Source organism: Pogoniulus pusillus, chromosome 5 (assembly GCF_015220805.1).
Source record: "Pogoniulus pusillus isolate bPogPus1 chromosome 5, bPogPus1.pri, whole genome shotgun sequence".
Classification (NCBI taxonomy): domain Eukaryota; kingdom Metazoa; phylum Chordata; class Aves; order Piciformes; family Lybiidae; genus Pogoniulus; species Pogoniulus pusillus.
The window spans coordinates 38,169,098-38,187,503 of record NC_087268.1 but is presented as its reverse complement, the minus strand read 5'-3'; the positions used below and the strand labels follow the sequence as shown (position 1 = coordinate 38,187,503).

Genomic DNA, 18,406 nt, shown 5'->3' with positions numbered 1-18,406 from the left:
TGGAAGAGACCTCCAAGATCATCCAGTCCAGCCTATCCCCCAGCCCTACCCAGTCCCTCGGGCTGGCAGGGCAGGCCGGCCAGGAAGGCGTAGTTCGGTTGTGCGCTGGATCGATGCAAAGTGCTGTGGCACACTGAAGCACGTAGAGCCAGCAGGCAGCCAGCAGACAGAAGCAGCAGCAGGCAGCGAGCAGGCAGGGAGAGGTGAGCATCTCGTTTACCTGCATTGTCCTGTTTGTCAGACATGGGCCGAGGTTAATGGTCCTTTGGTCACAATGTTATTCAATTGGCTTTTGGCAATGAGCCAAACCATACCAAGTTAGGCAGGGTCCACACCTCTGGGCTCCCCCACATATGGGAAGAGCGCAGGCCTTGCACCCGGCAGCCATAAGCTAGGCACCTGGGCTCACACAACCGTCTTACACAGCCTGGTCCCTGGGCAGGCCAGGCTTTATGGTGCCAGGTCTGTTGTGCCCTTTCTGTGTCCGTTTGTGTCCGTTTGTGTGTTTACCTCTGGTGTGGCAGATAGGCAAACACGTCCAGGCAAGTCAGAACATGTGCAAGCCAGTTCTGGGCCTATGGGCCCTCCACGGCAGTGCCCATCAAAGGAACTCATAGAGAGACCTTTTTAAAATGATCTGCCTGGGACATAATTCATCAGGCACTTTCAGAACAAGAGCATAGTCCTTCTGGCTCTTCATATGGGCATAGTCCTTCTGGCTCTTCACATGGGCATCTAGCTCTTTGTCTTTCAGAGTTTCAGGTGTGTCTGGGCTTTTCCTCCATCTTTTTCTGTGTAAGCAGTGGTTGCCAGCCCCACTGTAAAGGACAAGGGAGGTTATTCTGCCCCTGTACTCAGCACTGGTCAGACCACACCTTGAGTGCTGTGTCCAGTTCTGGGCCCCTCAATTCAAGAGAGATGTTGAGGTGCTGGAACATGTCCAGAGAAGGGCAACAAAGCTGGTGAGGGGCCTGGAACACGAAGCCTATGAGGAGAGGCTGAGGGGGCTGGGCCTGTTTAACCTAGAGAAGAGGAGGCTCAGGGGGAACCTTATTGCTGTCTACAGCTACCTGAAGGGAGGTTGTAGCTGGGTGGGGGTTGGTCTCCCAGGCAACCAGCAACAGAACAAGGGGACACAGTCTCAAGTTGTGCCAAGAGAGGTCTAGACTGGATGTTAGGAGGAAGTTCTTCACAGAAAGAGTGATTTGGCATTGGAATGGGCTGCCCAGGGAGGTGATGGAGTCACCATCCCTGGAGGTGTTCAAGCAAAGCCTGGATAAGGCACTTAGTGGTCTAGTTGATTGGATAGGGCTGGGTGCTAGGTTGGACTGGATGATCTTGGAGGTCTCTTCCAGCCTGGTCGATTCTATGATCCTGTGATTGCTGCTGAGAAGCAATGATTTCAGAAACTGCTGTAAGAGAAATAGCTGCATTTCTGGACTGTGTGTTTAAAAAAAAAAATCAAAACCCAAATAATTTTGTGATGCTTTAATATATTTTGTTAAGTTAGTCTCAGAAGAAAAGACAGCACTTTTAGGGGGTGATGTTACTCCATCTGTACTATGCAACGGAATTATCACCTCACAAGTGTAGTGGCAGAGTCTGATGCTGAAGAGTCCTTTAGTCGGCGTAATGGACATTCCGGTCCTATGCTGTTCTTCCCCTTTTGCTCTCTTTCCTCCCCATGTGAGTCATAGAAGTGGTTCTAAATGTCTTTCAATGAGTCATATAGTACTGCTGATGGGTAGTTTTGCTAATTCTGTCCCTACTCTGATGTCACTGCATACAGAGTCTCTTTGCTGCCTACAAGCTAACATTTCATTTGTTCAGCTACTTGACACCATCACAAGTGCTTGTTTTCCCTATATACACATTTTTTTAGGGTTTTGTTTGGTTATGGTTTTTTTTTGCTCATAGCAATGTCAAAATCTCAAGCTTTTGTTTGTGTTCTGAGCTGTCAGTTTGAATCTTGAATTGTCTTCTTTTCAGAAGATTTATCAGGCTGAGTGTTACATTGGCTACATGCTTCCTAAGACCTTCTGGCAAGTATCAGAATCTAAGAGTTCCACTCTGCCACGGTTTATTTCTTGGCTGAAAAAGAATCAAAGCATACCTAGGAAATTTAACGGGGTGAAAGTGAGAAGAAAATGATTGAAGGTTGGATACAAATGTAAGGATTTTGTATACAAGGAGCAGCTGGAATATATGAGACTATATGCAGTACAAAGTGTGTCCACAGAACAGGAAAATTTAGGTCTGTTATAGTAGCCACATTTTTTGAACAGTGAATTACTTTTGTGATGGTAATGTTCATAAAATTCCTAATCTAGTGGTTTGATTCACCCTGCAAATGACAGAGACAGATGCTTGAAGACATTGTGCATGTGGTACAGGAAGGGGAGACTAAGCTAGCAGATGCCAAAAATGAGTGGGGAAATACTAACACCTTTCCAGGCAGATAGTTAGGCAGGAAAATCCTATTTTAGACACTTGGATAGGCAAGATGTATTTCTAGAGAAAATATGGGAGAGAGCCAAAAGAGATGATTTGTCTGACTGCTGTGCTGAAACATATTGTATCAGTGTTAGAAGATATGTTTTGGCATATGATTAAAATGAAATGAGCAGGAAAATCAACACAGGTCAATATCTTCGCTGTTTTTTTCCCCAATAATAACTTCTTCCAAGGCAGCACTTTAATGGTAAAAGCACTTTCACATTCTTTGTGATAAGAAATCTATTAGAAATGCTATTTAAACAAAAATAGTATTTTCTTCCCCAAAATACTGGGAGATGCAAATAAGCAGTTAAAAAAAAAAAAAAAAAGTTTGCATAAGAGCTTTCAAAATTCTGAATTCTGAAAACTAAAGCAGAAGCAGTCCAAGTACCGTGGAGTGTGCATCATCTTCCAAGCACTACGAGTCATGCTTCTGGTTTCAATAGAGACAAATCTACTCCAAGTCATATTGAGTTTTCTGTTGTTTTGAGATTTGAACCTTAAAAACAAAGATTCCTTGTGTGGTAAACAGAATGTAACCAGACATAATGCTTTACATTACCATTTGTACTGCTGGTTTTGCATGCAGCTTTTCTGTTGGTATAGCATGTACTTCGGCCAAGGCACACTTTCCTATACCTGTCTTGCAAACATTTCCAGAGGTAACATAAAAGGTTAGGTCTGTTGGGAGTTATTTGGTTTAAAAATGTATCTTATATATATATATATATTCCCCCCCCTCCTTTTGCAAGATGTCCTAGTGATGTATTTAAATTTCAATTAATCTTTTCTGCTACTTCCCAAATACCTAATAGTAGGACTATTAGGTACTGTGTCCAGTTCTGGGCCCCCCAGTTTAGGAGGGACATTGAGATGCTTGAGCGTGTCCAGAGAAGGGCGACGAGGCTGGTGAGAGGCCTTGAGCACAGCCCTACGAGGAGAGGCTGAGGGAGCTGGGATTGGTTAGCCTGGAGAAGAGGAGGCTCAGGGGTGACCTTAGTGCTGTCTACAACTACCTGAGGGGTGGTTGTGGCCAGGGGGAGGTTGCTCTCTTCTCTCAGGTGGCCAGCACCAGAACAAGAGGACACAGCCTCAGGCTGCACCAGGGAAAATTTAGGCTTGAGGTGAGGAGAAAGTTCTTCACTGAGAGAGTCATTGGACACTGGAATGGGCTGCCCGGGGAGGTGGTGGAGTCGCCGTCCCTGGAGCTGTTCAAGGCAGGATTGGATGTGGCACTTGGTGGCATGGTCTAGCCTTGAGCTCTGTGGTAAAGGGTTGGACTTGATGATCTGTGAGGTCTCTTCCAACCCTGATGATACTGTGATACTGTGACTTTTCTACAGAAAGCTCTGTGAAGATAGTTTATCACATATGATTTGTATCAGTCCAGCTCCTGATTTCTGTCTTTTCTCTTAAAGTATTTCCACGTCTGTTTGCATGTGGCTGGGAAGTTTGATCACTTTTGCTGTTTTGCAAAAAGCCTAAGATCACTCTCACAACTCCTGGTGAATACCAAGTGATTCAGAGCAGAGAAATCTGCTGAACAGATTTGTGGACTTCTCTATATAAATGTTTTCAGCTAGTAGTGTCATGACATCTCAAGATGTATTTTCTGATACCTGGGTAATAAGAAATAGTCCTCAGAACCTCATAAAGAATTGTGCACTTGGTAAATGAAGAAAGAATTCACAGCAACATTGGTGTTAAAGCAAATACTATAGAGGATGCCTAGAGGAAACCATTCATCCTAGAGGATGAACAGGTAGATTTCATCAGAGGATGAAAGACAGGATTTCATCCTAGATGATGAAATGAGGAAGAAGTAAATAGCTGTAGAAACAGCTGTTAACTATTAGAAACAACCTTTGTTTTGCTTCATTATTTTGCTTACTCTGAAAATTTTACTTCAGTTACTTTGCCTGTGGTGTTAGTAGTGGTAGTAGTGAAATTAGAACATGCAAAAGGGATTTAGGTATAAGTTCAGAGGGTCTTTATCATTTGTTTCAAGAGTGTTAGTAATGGCTTTGCTAGGATGGTATTTTCATCTTCTTACCACTGCTATTGACAGTAGCGGTGTTTGTGTGATAAGTTTGATTATATTGTACACTAAACACTACAGGCAGATTTACCTGCATGATCTAAACAGAGATTTAAGTGCTCCTTTCTGAAATTCAACTGTACACATCTAGCTCTACTCCCTAACAGGAATTCATCATATATAAAGGTTCATCAGGTTTTTTATGTTGGTTGGTTATTTTTGGGTTGTTTTTTTCCTTTATTAAAATGATAGCTCTCATGGTCAAGCAGAAATTTAGATGGGGAAAAAATGAATATATGAGAGGAAAACCTGAGTGCATGCTTCTTTCTATATACCTCTTATTATAAACATATGATGTGTTTTGCCATTGCAAAGTAAGGCTTGTACTCAGAGCTTCTACTTTTTACTACCCTTTTTTTTAAAGGAGCATTGGTTAAATCATGACAGAAAGAATTGTCTGGTTTGTAGCCAGTCTAATAGAATAGCACCAGAGAATGATTTATGTTGGAAAGGATTTGTGGAGGTTGGCTGGTCCAGCCTCTTGTTGAAGGAGAGATAGCTTCGGAGTGTGATCACTTGCTTAGGGTTGTCACAGAGATGAATTCAAAACATGTCTATGTGACAGGATACAAAAAATATCAAAATAAGTACAGATGAACTTCTTCTGAAACAGTGCTCAATTCATCTGAGTCATTTGACAAAAATTAAAGCATCTGAACATGATTTTTGACATGAGGAGACATGGACTGTGATACTTTTATCCTGAGAGCTGGTTTTTAAAGCTCTGCAATTTCAGTCAGAAAAAAAATACCACCATACCACCAAAAGTGAAAACAAAACCCAAACCAAACAAAAAAAAACCCAAACTCAATCAAAAACCCCCACAAAAACCCATAAGCCTTGAATCAGCACAGAGGCACAAAAGAAAGAGTTTCTGTTGGATTGACTTTTAAGCAAAGGACTGTTAATTGGGTTGCTTCTGCCTACCTTATTAGCACACAGTCAGTCCATCTGTCCCAACTGTTTCCAATGTTTATCTGACCTCTTAAGTCTCCAGCAGACTTAGCTTTTCTTTTTAAATTGACTATGCCTTTTTGGATTGATTATTCTTGGATTTCTCTGTGAAGTGCATGATGAACTATTGGACATTTCCTGTCAGAAGTCAAGTAGAAGATGGTACATGATATGCCAGAAAGCAAAAGGATAGACTTCCTTAGTCCTGAAATTAAGCTTTTTTAAAGAGGGAATGCCTTAAAAATCCATCAGTTGAAGATACCTTGAGGTTATCTTTCAAATAAGGGGAAAACAAACAAACAAAAGATTCTAAGTTTATTGTTTGGGTCCAAAGATCTTTCTGTTAACACAGGATGCACTTATAAAATACTGTCTCTATCTCAGTCCTTTTGCCTAGTAATTAATAATAAAAGTTATAATTAATAAATAATAATTAATAATAAAAAGCTTTGATGTGGTTCACTAAGACTATACTGCTCAGTGAAGGCTTGATAGCACCACAGAAGAATTTCTGTGATCTTTAGCCCAGGATTTTTTTTCCTAGCAATTTATTACAACCTTGCAAAGGTAGCTGCTTTGACACTGCTTAAACACTGGATTAAGAATGAAAGATCTTGTTGCCCCACTGGAATTGGCTGTGGAACAGGTTAACTTAAACTCCCTGTGCTTCATCTTCCCTTCTATAAAAGGAACTTAACATTTCTTAACATTTTCACATTCTTCCACAAAACCCTGTTTTAGATGGTGACTGAAGACTTTCACAGAGCTGTTTGGTGTTAAAAATATATAGTACACTGCTACCAAATAGTCAGTATAGTCTTGTCTGTTAAGCCTGACAAATCTACCAGCAGAAAGTTACCTAAAAAAATCCCCCCGAGGTGATCCTTTGCTCTATTCATCCATCAGCAGGGAAGTAAACAGTTTGTCTATGATTGCTTGTCTCACCTATCTATTAAAGTCTATTTGTTCTTCCTACCCTGTAATTGCTCCATTGGATCTGCTGAATTATCCTTTGATTCACATTCAAACTATTTTCAGAAACACCTTTTAATTCTGGCATGATATTTCATTGCTCAGTAAATATGAAGAAGTGCTTAAGGTTTGCTTTATTAAAAGGTTCTGGATATAATTGTGAGCTAAAATATGATTTCCTGCATAAACTGGATGCCGTGAGATGGAGGCAGCAACAGTAAGAGGCATAAACTTGCTTCCTCCCCAGTATTAACAAACTAGGTCCAGGCAATCCCTCTTCAGAGGGATAGTCAATTCTTTTGATATTGTTTCTTTATGAAGACTTCTGGTTTAATTTTTAACTTAACAACAAACAAACAAACAAAGATACAGAGAAAAAACACTTAAGCTTTAAAAAATGTTTGTTTCTATAGTTTTAATCCTTGACCCTGTGCCATAAAATGTAAGGAAGGGAGACCTCGTTGGCTGCCTCAAGTGGACCAGATATTAAGACCATATAACAGAATAAACATCTCCTGCAAGGAAGTTAATGGAGGTGACTCAAAAGGGTGGCTAATCACCTGGCTGAATGAAAGTAGTGAGCATATGTGTTCAGACCACCTTGGAATGTGGAGCAACTGTACCTGCTCTCTAGAGAAGCCAAGGTCCCTTCCATGTGTGCCCTACTTGTGTGTGCCCGTGGTTTCCTGGGTCTATATCTAACTTGTTTGTGTGACCATAGAATTTTACTTCACATCTCCAAATAACAGGTGATACCTGAGGAAACTCATAGGTTTACTGAAGGTCAGTCAGAAAGTGTGTAGAACATACTGGAGAGTTTAGGAGTAGAGCACTAGTTTTTGGGCCGAAGCAAACTGAACAAAGGAATCTCTGCTGCCAGAATAAATACAGATGTGTTTCCATCTCTGTACCAAGAGCTGGAAAGACAGTGTCTAGGTAGGCTTTGCACAAAAAAAGACAAGAGCACACGGTATGTGCCAAGTACATCATCCTGGTAAACATTTCAGAAGTCAGAAAGGCTTGAGATACTCCATATTTTTTGGTACATTTTTATGAGTGCAAGAATTATCAAGTTCAAAGCAGAACAAGATCTCAGTGTAAAGTTTTAGTTATTTTTTTATTTTGGAGGCAGATATTTCCACCACTAAGTTTATGGCATAATGGTGCATGGAAATTAAGGAACAAATATGAGACTGAAGGAGACCAAATTTGGCTGGGAGTAGGAGATGAGAATCAATCTTAGCAGCTGGCTTTCTTTTTCTGTGCTTCAGAATGCTTATTTCCAGCTTCTCCTTTCAAAAGTTGCATTTATCAAAGAGCCCATGCATTTTCCTCATTTGTATTTCAGGCTGTGGTGTCTCTGAAAATTATAACCATAACATTCCTTTAGGAGACATAATGGAGCACAAAGTGGCTCTGTAACTACTTAGACAAAAGCAAGAAGCAAGTGGTTGTACAGTTCAAGACTGAACAGCATGGCTTACACAACACAGGCTGGTGCAAAAAGCCAAATTCTTAATTTTAGAGTCTAAACTTTAGACTGCAAACATTTCCTGTACTGAGAAGCATGATCAGATGCCTGGATAGCTGGCTGATGTGCATGTGTTGTCACCTAGTTGTGCATGGAAATGCAAGTTCTAGGGCTCTGGTAGAGTCGCCATCCCTGGAGGTGTTTAAAAAAGGAGTGGATTTGACACTTGAGGCTATGGTCCAGTGATTAAAGATGCTGGGATGAAGGTTGGACAGGATGATCCTGGTGGTCCTTTCCAACCATAGTGGTTTATAGTGATTAGATGTTATGTTGAGGGATTTGGTTTAGTCAAGGACCTGTCAGTGTGAAACTAATGATTGGACTCAATGAGCTTGAAGGTCTTTTCCAATCTAAGAAATTCTGTGATTCTGTGATTTTGTTGTTGTTGCTGTTGTTCCAATTGGTCTTTGAATTTTTATTCTTTCTCTAGTGTTTCCAGGATATGCTGCTAACTTTGCTTTAACATTATTGGATGTATACTGTAATTTACTACTGGAACTGATAGGATGCTCCTGGGGATTTCTGAATACAGGGTACAAATTTAAAAATAGAGTATTGAATGGTTATAGGAAAAAAAAGTATAGCAAAACCTTTGCCCAGCCAAGCAATTACTTTTAGGACTATCTCTTATCCTTAGCTTACTGTCCTTTCAGAAAAAAGAGGGTTTAGGAATGTTCACAGTGCATGTGAATCAGCTGAGTAATGAAATGGTATATTGACAACAAAAAGTTCTGTAGTGCTCCAATATTCAGAAATCCACAGTGCTTTTAATAACAACAACAACAAACCCCCCAACAAACAAACAAACCCAACTAAACAAAAAAACCCATCAGCAACAACCAAAAAATACATACTGATATTAACTTTAGAAGAAAGAGTACTTCGAAAACATCCACGGTAGGCTTCACAAAACTGTCGTTACAGGCTCTTGAATGAAAGGTAATGAAACAATATGCAGATGTGGGCTGCTGATAGCAATTTTGGAAAATGTGTCAGACTGAGAAGTGTCAGTAAACATCAACAACTTTTAAAGGACTACAACAGCACTGAAAACTGTTAGGAGAAAGGTGTTTGGTTTAGGTTTTTTTTCCTCTGATTAACATGTTTTCTTTTGATGCTGCTTTGTTCTAATAAACGTTGGTACTTAGGGAGGATTTTATTGTCCTTACTGCTGTCAGACTAATTTTCATTAATTAAAATTCTGACTCTTGCTGGTTTTAACTCACCCTGTTTTTTGCAGAAAAAGGTATGGGGTCCTCAATTCAAGAGAGAAGTTGAGGTGCTGGAACGTGTCCAGAGAAGGGCAACAAAGCTGGTGAAAGGCCTGGAACACAAAGCCTATGAGGAGAGGCTGAGGGAGCTGGGGTTGTTTAGCCTGGAAAAGAGGAGGCTCAGGGGGGACCTCATTGCTGTCTACAACTACCTGAAGGGAAATTGTAGCCAGGTGGGGGTTGGTCTCTTCTCCCAGGCAACCAGCAATAGAACAAGGGGACACAGTCTCAAGTTGTGCCGGGGGAAGTCTAGGCTGGATGTTAGGAGGGAGTTGTTGCCAGAGAGAGTGATTTGCATTGGAATGGGCTGCCCAGGGAGGTGGTGGAGTCACCGTCCCTGGAGGTGTTCAAGCAAAGCCTGGCTGAGGCACTTAGTGCCATGGTCTAGTTGACTGGATAGGGCTGGGTGCTAGGTTGGAGTGGATGATCTTGGAGATCTCTTCCAACCTGGTCGATTGTGTGATTGTATGATTCTATGATCTTACCTGGAACCGGTTGCCTTACTTGTTTGAAAGGTGTCTTTTTAAGCACGAACATATTTTGCAGAGTTATGGCTAGGATAGTACAAGGATTTGCATATTATATCTCTTTTCACTGGATTTTGTGTAAACTTTTCTTCTGTTTATCTCCTTGGCTGTTTCTGTAATCCTAAGTGGAAAGTAGTCCTGTTTAGAAAAGTTGCTTTAAAATAATATTCTCTACTAGAATCACAGAGTGGTTTGGGCTGGAAAGGATCATTTAATTCCACCCACCCCACTACAGGCATGGACACTTTCCACTAGACCAAGTTGCTTAAGGCCCTGTCAAACCTGGTCTTCACCACTTCCAGGGAGAGGGCATCCACAACTTCACTGGGCAACCTGCTCCAGTGTTTCACCACCTTTACAGTAAAGAATTTCTTCCTAACACTCAGGCTAATTCCACCTTCTTCAGGCTTAAAGCCTTCCCCCCTCATCCTATCACTACAAGCCCTTTTCAGTCAGTTTATTGAAATGAAGATGGAAAATTGACCAACAGCATAATTAAAGCAGACAACATGAATACTATTTAAAATAAACAAAAATATTTTAAAAATAAAAATGGCTCACAAGCACAAGAAAAAAGAGTTCAAGGCTCAAATAGTACCTTGGGAATGACAGAAGTGTTAAGAAACCTCAGTCCTATCTATTTCCTTTTCATTAGTTTCTTCTTTCTCCTTAATCAGAAGATACTACTTCTTAAAGCTCTTAGTGAGAAGAGGCAAAGATGAAACATAAATGTCAAAAGACTTCATTACCTGCAAGCTTAAATAGCTTTGGTGTGTTAAATAGTCTATAAACACTAAATCAACGTACCTGGAGTAAAAAATAAAGCAGGTGAATAATATATAAGACAAAAAAATGTAAATAGTTTAATTTATAATTAATTTATATGTCTTGTAATGTCAGGACAAGGGGTAATGGGTTTAAACTGGAAGAGGGGAGATTTAGACTGGATGTTAGGAGGAAGTTATTTACAGTGAGGGTGGTGAGACCCTGTGTGCTAGTTTGAAGCAAGCTGGAATGTTTTGGTAAAAGAACTAGATAACGGGTAGTGAAATGAAAACAATTGATGTCAACTTCTCTCACAGTCTCGCTGAGAACTCTGGGAAGAAGAAAGACTTTTTCTCCATTTTGTTTTCTTCTCTTGTTTTTGCCTTAGACCTGGTCACATCTCATTAACCTTGCTCCTACTAACCTTGCTCCCTAACCTCTTGGCTGCACCTCTCTTCTTCCTGAGAACTGGGGTAAGGTTGAGAGGGACCGGGGGGAGGTGTTGGGGTGGTTTGAGAGCCCCTCCTGGGGACTCAGGTTTCTGGGAGGGGAGTTGTGCTTCTGTATTGTTTATCCTTTGTATATTTCTGTAAATAATTGTATATAACTGTATATATTGTAAATAGCTGCTTGTAAATTCTGCTAGCTGTAAATAAATTGCTTCATCTATATTCCCAGGGTCCGTCTGAGTTAGCTGGGGCAAATACAAAAGTGTGGGGGGGTGGGGTAACCCCCAAACCATCACATTTTTTTAATTGGCTTTCCCAACGTGGGCCTAGAGATTTTTGAGTGATTGGAAAATTAGCTCTGGGAATTAAGATGAAGCTAATCAAGCAGCTATTGTATTTGGTTGGTGCATTGCTCTGGTCTGGTTTTGTTTTCTTGGCATTTAGTTGGTTAAAAGCTCAAATTATTGCTTATTTCATTGATCTGGCTTATAATAAGGCTAAAGCTAAGGTTTCAGACATGTTCTGGAGCTGGGGTGATTTGATTCTTGGTTATGCTGGTTTCAATATCTCTGAGAATATTACCAAGGATATTACAGGAGCTCTGGTCAATAATGTGACAATCAATGGAAATTCTGCTTTAAATATGGCTCTAATGAGAGTTATTCAGCCTAAGACAGGAATCCCAAGTGTTTGTATAGGCACATGCTCGTGTAAAACTGTTTTTCTTCTCTCAGTTTTTAATATTTGCCTCATGATTTTAATATTCATATTAATTTTGACATTATTGGTGAAAAATTCAAAACCAGTTTCTGTAAGAACTAGGAAAAATTCTGTGTCTCAGAAGCAGTCTCTTTCACAGCAAAACAAGGGAACACAGCCGCAGAGTTCAGCAGGAGCCTCAGGAGCACAGACAGGTACCCAAAATCAGAATGTTCCTAGCAACAATCAAAACACGTCAGGGTTGGCAAGCATCCCAGGAGGACAGGCAAACAATCCCACTAATGCTAGTAACGCTAGCCCAGTCAGTCCAAATCCTAATGACACCAGCTCAGCCAATTTGAATCCCCAGCCAGCAGACCAGAACCAAAATCCTCCTGTTAAAAGCAAGGCAGATTTGAACTCACAAGCTCCAGGTCAGACCCCTAAGGATACAAATGCTCCAAGTCAGACCTCCAATAATTCAAATGCTCCAGGTCAGACCCCTAAAGATTCAAACCCTCCAAGTCAGACTCCTAAAGATTCAAATCCTCCAGTAGACACATCCAAGTCTGTTGCTGCTCAGGCCCTTCTGGCACCTGCTAAGGCAAAAGCTAAGACAAAGAGCGGTTCACAGGAGGATGTAAGAGATGGGACCTCTGTTGATCAGCAAGAAGAGGAGGTAGAGGAGATAGTTAGTCTGTGAGACCTTGTAGATGTGCTGAGACAACAATACTCAAGTGAGAGGAGCGCTGTGAGGTTAGCTGCCAAGAGAGAGGATGGTTCCAATGAGTTTAGGAATGCTATGAGGAAGGTTCTGTTAGGCCCAGTACCACCAGATCAACAACAGGAAGAGGAGGTGGAAGATGACATCCAAGGCTCCAAGGATCCACTCAGAGAGGTCAGGGAAGTTAGGAAGGAATACACAAGGGAATCAGAAGAGCCAATCTTAAGCTGGTTAGTGAGATGCCGTGTGTGCTAGTTTGAAGCAAGCTGGAATGTTTTGGTAAAAGAACTAGATAACGGGTAGTGAAATGAAAACAATTGATGTCAACTTCTCTCACAGTCTCGCTGAGAACTCTGGGAAGAAGAAAGACTTTTTCTCCATTTTGTTTTCTTCTCTTGTTTTTGCCTTAGACCTGGTCACATCTCATTAACCCTGCTCCTACTAACCTTGCTCCCTAACCTCTTGGCTGCACCTCTCTTCTTCCTGAGAACTGGGGTAAGGTTGAGAGGGATCAGGGGGAGGTGTTGGGGTGGTTTGAGAGCCCCTCCTGGGGACTCAGGTTTCTGGGAGGGGAGTTGTGCTTTTGTATTGTTTATCCTTTGTATATTTCTGTAAATAATTGTATATAACTGTATATATTGTAAATAGCTGCTTGTAAATTCTGCTAGCTGTAAATAAATTGCTTCATCTATATTCCCAGGGTCCGTCTGAGTTAGCTGGGGCAAATACAAAAGTGTGGGGGGGCGGGGTAACCCCCAAACCATCACACCCTGGAACAGGATGCCCAGGGAGGTTGTGGATGCTTCCTCCCTGAAGGTGTTTAAGGCCAGGTTGAATGAGGCCTTGAGCAACCTGCTCTAGTGAGAGATGTCCCTGCCTAAATCGTAGGAATGGAGCTGGATGATCCTTGAGGTCCCTTCCAACCTAGACCATTCTATGATTCTATAAGCTGTGTTGGTTTGGGGGGGGTGTATTTGTTTGTTTGTTTAATCACCAACTCTGATATCCAGGTATTCCTTTTTCTGCATTTCCATATTTACATAATTCTTTGTTTCCTTTAATGTTGAAAGGAAAGATAAGTAACACCTACTCCTATACTATTGTATATATCCACTATGTGTAGTATATTTGCTCCACTAATACGGTTTAATATACAATTAAGCAGAACACTACCACTGTGACCACCTCTTTGGGAAACCAATTGAAAAGAACATATCTTTCAGGTATTTTGCTTGGTTCTTAGGGGGAACCTCATTGCTGTCTACAACTACCTGAAGGGAGGCTGTAGCCAGGTGGGGGTTGGCCTCTTCTCCCAGGCAACCAGCAATAGAACAAGGGGACACAGTCTCAAGTTGTGCCGGGGAAAGTATAGGCTGGATGTTAGGAGGAAGTTCTTCACAGAGAGAGTGATTGGCATTGGAATGGGCTGCCCAGGGAGGTGGTGGAGGCACCGTCCCTGGAGGTGTTCAAGCAAAGCCTGGATGAGGCACTTAGTGCCATGGTCTAGTTGACTGGCTAGGGCTTGGTGCTAGGTTGGACTGGATGATCTTGGAGGTCTTTTCCAGCCTGAAGGAATTCATTCTTCAAAAATAATGTGCAATGATGTGAAGGCTGAGTAGAAGGACCAAGAATGAGGCACCTGGTGGAGAATAAAGTCTGACTGATTCCTTAGAGAAACTCAGATTTGTTTAAATGATCAAGATATGACTTTTTAATGTTGAAGTATACTCATGCTTTTTAATAAAACAGACCTTTGCCATATATATAAGAGACGACCACAGTTGAACACTGGAAAATAAGTTCATGTCCTTTAATTGAAACCATGTTACAGAGCTCAAAAATTACCTGACACTTGAGGAAGTGAGAAGGTTTTCTCCTTCAGAAGAGCACCACTTTTCTGGTTTTAAGTGGTTCCAGTCATAGATGCCAGAACTGAGATGACATCCAAGGCAGCATCTGGAAATGACTATGGAGCCACCGCAGACAAGAGTTCACAATTCCAGATCCTGCCTGCACTGCTTTTTCTGCTCTTAGTGAGATGTATTATTTGCAGTTGCTATCCTTGCCTTTGCAGTCTTGTGGCTGAAGTGCCTGACATAAGAGTTCCTGCTTTGTTACTTCTGTATTAAAAGTAAGAAATGCATTCTTCTATCTGCAATCAGGCTCAAAGGACCACATCACAAAGCATAGCAGCTGAAATAATCCACCTGTGGAAATTGCGTGTGTGTATATACACATATATTTAAATACACACACACACATATATGTGTATGTATATACTTCTCTGGAGACTTTCAAGGCCTGTCTGGATGTGTTCCTCTGTGATCTGTGTTAGATAGTACTGTCCTGCTCTGGCAGGGGGGTTGGACTCAATGAGCTCCTTGGGTCCCTTCCAACCCCTAATATCCTGTGATCCTGTGATATATATTAACTTCCAGTGTGTTTAGCAAAGATGTATCTTGCAGCATCGTGGCAGAATTTTGCCAATCCAGCACCATGAGTTCAACCTATCAGTGTGGCTGTGCCTTGCATATGTAAGCTCAATAGATTATTCTGGCTCAGGTGAACTGACTCATCAGCCAAGCATAAGTTCTTGGTTTCAGTGCATGGACAACTACATCTGTCCTCTGCAATTCAGGCTTAAGAGTCTCCACTATGAATCTATGAGTCTACTAAATGTACTCCTTTTACATGGGGAAAGCAACTTTACAGCATCAACCCAGAGATAATCAGGGTCCTTTACGCTTTATTTGGTGTCAGTGAATGTCTAGATTTTGTGAGTCAGTATTAGGATGATAATCAGGGCATATAGCACTAGAACAGTCATATGTCTAACTGACAGCAGTGATACTTATGTGATGGTGTTGGATGGTTAGGTGAAGTAGGTCCAAGGGGCCAGGAAAGCCCAAAAATATTAACAGAAACACCAGAATTATCTTTTCTTCACTAAATTTGTAACAGTGGCCTGGAGAAAGGAGAAGGAAACATTTTTATCACCCAGACTTTGCTATCAGAGATGTACATGGGATAAAGACCATTTCTCTCAAGACTGTAGTGGAAAGTGGCCAATGAGTGGATGTTACATTGATTAACTCATAAAAGAACCCTTGAATAAGTAGTTTAAAACAACAGTTACTGTTGTAACAAGAACAGATGATTGTGTCTTGCTGATGTAGTTGTCAATAGATTCTGTGAGGAAGTTACTGGCTGTGTGAGCAGAGATGAAAACACTGATTGAAATTGACACTGTTCACAGTAGATGGTCTGTCTATCTAGAAAGGGTTCACATTGGATATTAATTATGTATACAGTGAACTGAATATTGAACTTGGAAGTGAATATAACACTGAATAAAAATGAACACAAATCAGCCTCAAATTTAATGTCCCAAATAAGAAAAGGAATATTGAAGTAATATAATGACTATTATGTATTCCTTTGTGGTTTCATCATGCACTTCAATTAATCTGACAAGGGTAATGGATAAACTCCAATTTTTGAGGTAGTGTCCACTTAGATTCAGTAGCGAACTGTGAAAACCCAAGCAATCTGACAAACTATAGAAGGCTGTAGACAAATGGTTGAGTTAATAGATGGCAAAAGCTATTTATGCACTTAAATGTGAAAGGCTGTGTAAGGATAGTCATGGGCTCTCCTTCTCTGGAGACTTTCAAGGCCTGTCTGGATGTGTTCCTCTGTGATCTGTGTTAGATAGTATTGTCCTGCTCTGGCAGGGGGCTTGGACTCAATGAGCTCCTTGGGTCTCTTCCAACCCCATACATCCTGTGATCCTGTAATATAGAGTAAAATATGGTGGTTTCTGTTTGTAGGAAGCTTGCTTCAGAACACAGACCAGGAGGGATGTCATGGGCTTGTGAGAGTCAACTGTCTTAAACCTGGACAAGGGGAAGAAAAAAAGGTCTGAAAAGCAGTAAATGGGTGTGAGAAGAGGGATAGTACAAAACAGTGCCGGGGTGGTGGAGGGAGGGGGCAGAAGGCATCACCTCTCTTCTCTGGCTGCTGTGCCTACGGCAGGGAACTAATTTACAGATTGTATCCTCAGCATCTTGGTTTTCTCTCATCTCAGCTCAGGCTATAAATGGTCCTAGAGACTCGTCCTCTGAAATAAGCGAAGCAGGTATATTGTAAAGGTCACAGCTGGTGGCGTTTTCACCAATAGGTGGAGTTAACAGCCTTACCTCAGTGCGACTTTGGTGTTTCTGAGAGGTGAGGAGGACGGTAAACCCTACTTGTGCAAATCGGAATGACTTGCGGGGTCCAAGCAGCGCTTGGCGTTCCCAAGGAGAAAAGCTCTTGACATTGACCTTAAAACAGTGGCAAAAGCATTCTGCTTAAGGAAAATATGTGCTGTTGGTTTAGGAGATGATAACTAGTGCTTAGTGGACCCGTGTTTCCCTTGACAAACAGATTTACAAGAATATTGGGTGAAGTGTTTCCATGGCAATACTCAGGCCTTTTGTAGCATTTTTCACATGAGGATTGTGCTGTGTAGTGCTGGACAACACAGGGCAAACCATTTCACTTCCAAGTGCCAAGAGGAAACTTCTAAACTTCTGCTAGGCATGAAAAGGAAAAACAAAACAAGGTGATGGTTATGGGAGGCTTTGTATAGGGTTGTGCCTATACAATTCCAGCTGTGAAATAGCCTGAGACAGCCTTTTGAGAGAGTTCAAACAGAAGACCTTTGACATTGACGTGAGGAGAGAAGCCCTGCAGGAAAACTAAAAGCTGCTGATGCAAAAGACTAAGTGTTTAAACAGTATGTATGAATAGTTGCCTAGGAAATTATTTAGGCAGATGGCTACTGGCTGTTGGACTTCAGACCTGAACAAAGTCTGATCTATGGGACTGAAGGGGCAAATTTACACTAAAGAGCATGAGGTAACTGGAGAATTCTATCTCCTCTTTAACTGGATTTTTTTTTCTCTTTGTGAGAAGTAGTTTTCCCAGTGCAACTGGATGAGAAATTAGTTTTGCTTAAAGGCCTGTCAAGAGGTCTGAAATGTTAATTTTTAATTTTTAATTTTTTTTTTAAAAGCCTGAGCTTGGCAAAAGTCCTCTGCCTGATGTAGGCAGGAGAAGGGACACATCTTGCAGGATGAAGTGGGAGGGAATAGCCCTGAATCCTCTGGAAGTAATTGCACCATTAACAGTTCTGCACGCTTTATGGATTTGCCAAAAATTACTCATGAGAGGCTTTGTTGGAATATTATCACCTGTCTATGGATGATGGAACATGGAAAAGCTTTTAAATTACTGAAGGAAAGGATGTGTGTCTCCATGCTTCCTCTAATTGGACAATTAGGAATCTGTTAATCTAACATGTTGATGACATCAGTGGTTGCAAACCTGAAGAAGTCACAAACTGAACAGGAAACATGGTTTTCATAAATAAATTTATGGGTTTGGATGCTGAATCATAGAATCATAGAATCAACCAGGTTGGAAGAGACCTCCAAGATCATCCAGTCCAACCTAGCACCCAGCCCTAGCCAGTCATCTAGACCATGGCACTAAGTGCCTCATGCAGGCTTTTCTTGAACACCTCCAGGGACGGTGCCTCCACCACCTCCCTGGGCAGCCCATTCCAATGCCAATCACTCTGTCTGGCAAGAACTTCCTCCTAACATCCAGCCTATACTTCCCCAAGCACAACTTGAGACTGTGTCCCCTTGTTCTATTGCTGATTGCCTGGGAATACATATTTTTATGCTTACCAGGTATACACTTTGCACTAACATGCTTCCAGTAGATCTTTGTGTTGAGTTAGGGCCGATGTGAAAATAGTTAAGCAGATGATCTTTTCACATAAACTGGGAAGACAAGCTTCAGCATCAGATTCTGTCATGGTAGGATGATGGCGGTGAGACTGCAAAATGAGGTAGAGACATCATTTAAA

General features: G+C 41.4%; 1 protein-coding gene across 1 annotated transcript in view; it reads left to right on the top strand.

The window, feature by feature from the left end:
* The window catches only part of ITGBL1 (integrin subunit beta like 1), a 204,892-nt gene that overhangs the window by 32,333 nt on the left and 154,153 nt on the right, over positions 1-18,406 (top strand). The gene's annotated exons all lie outside the window — the stretch shown is intronic.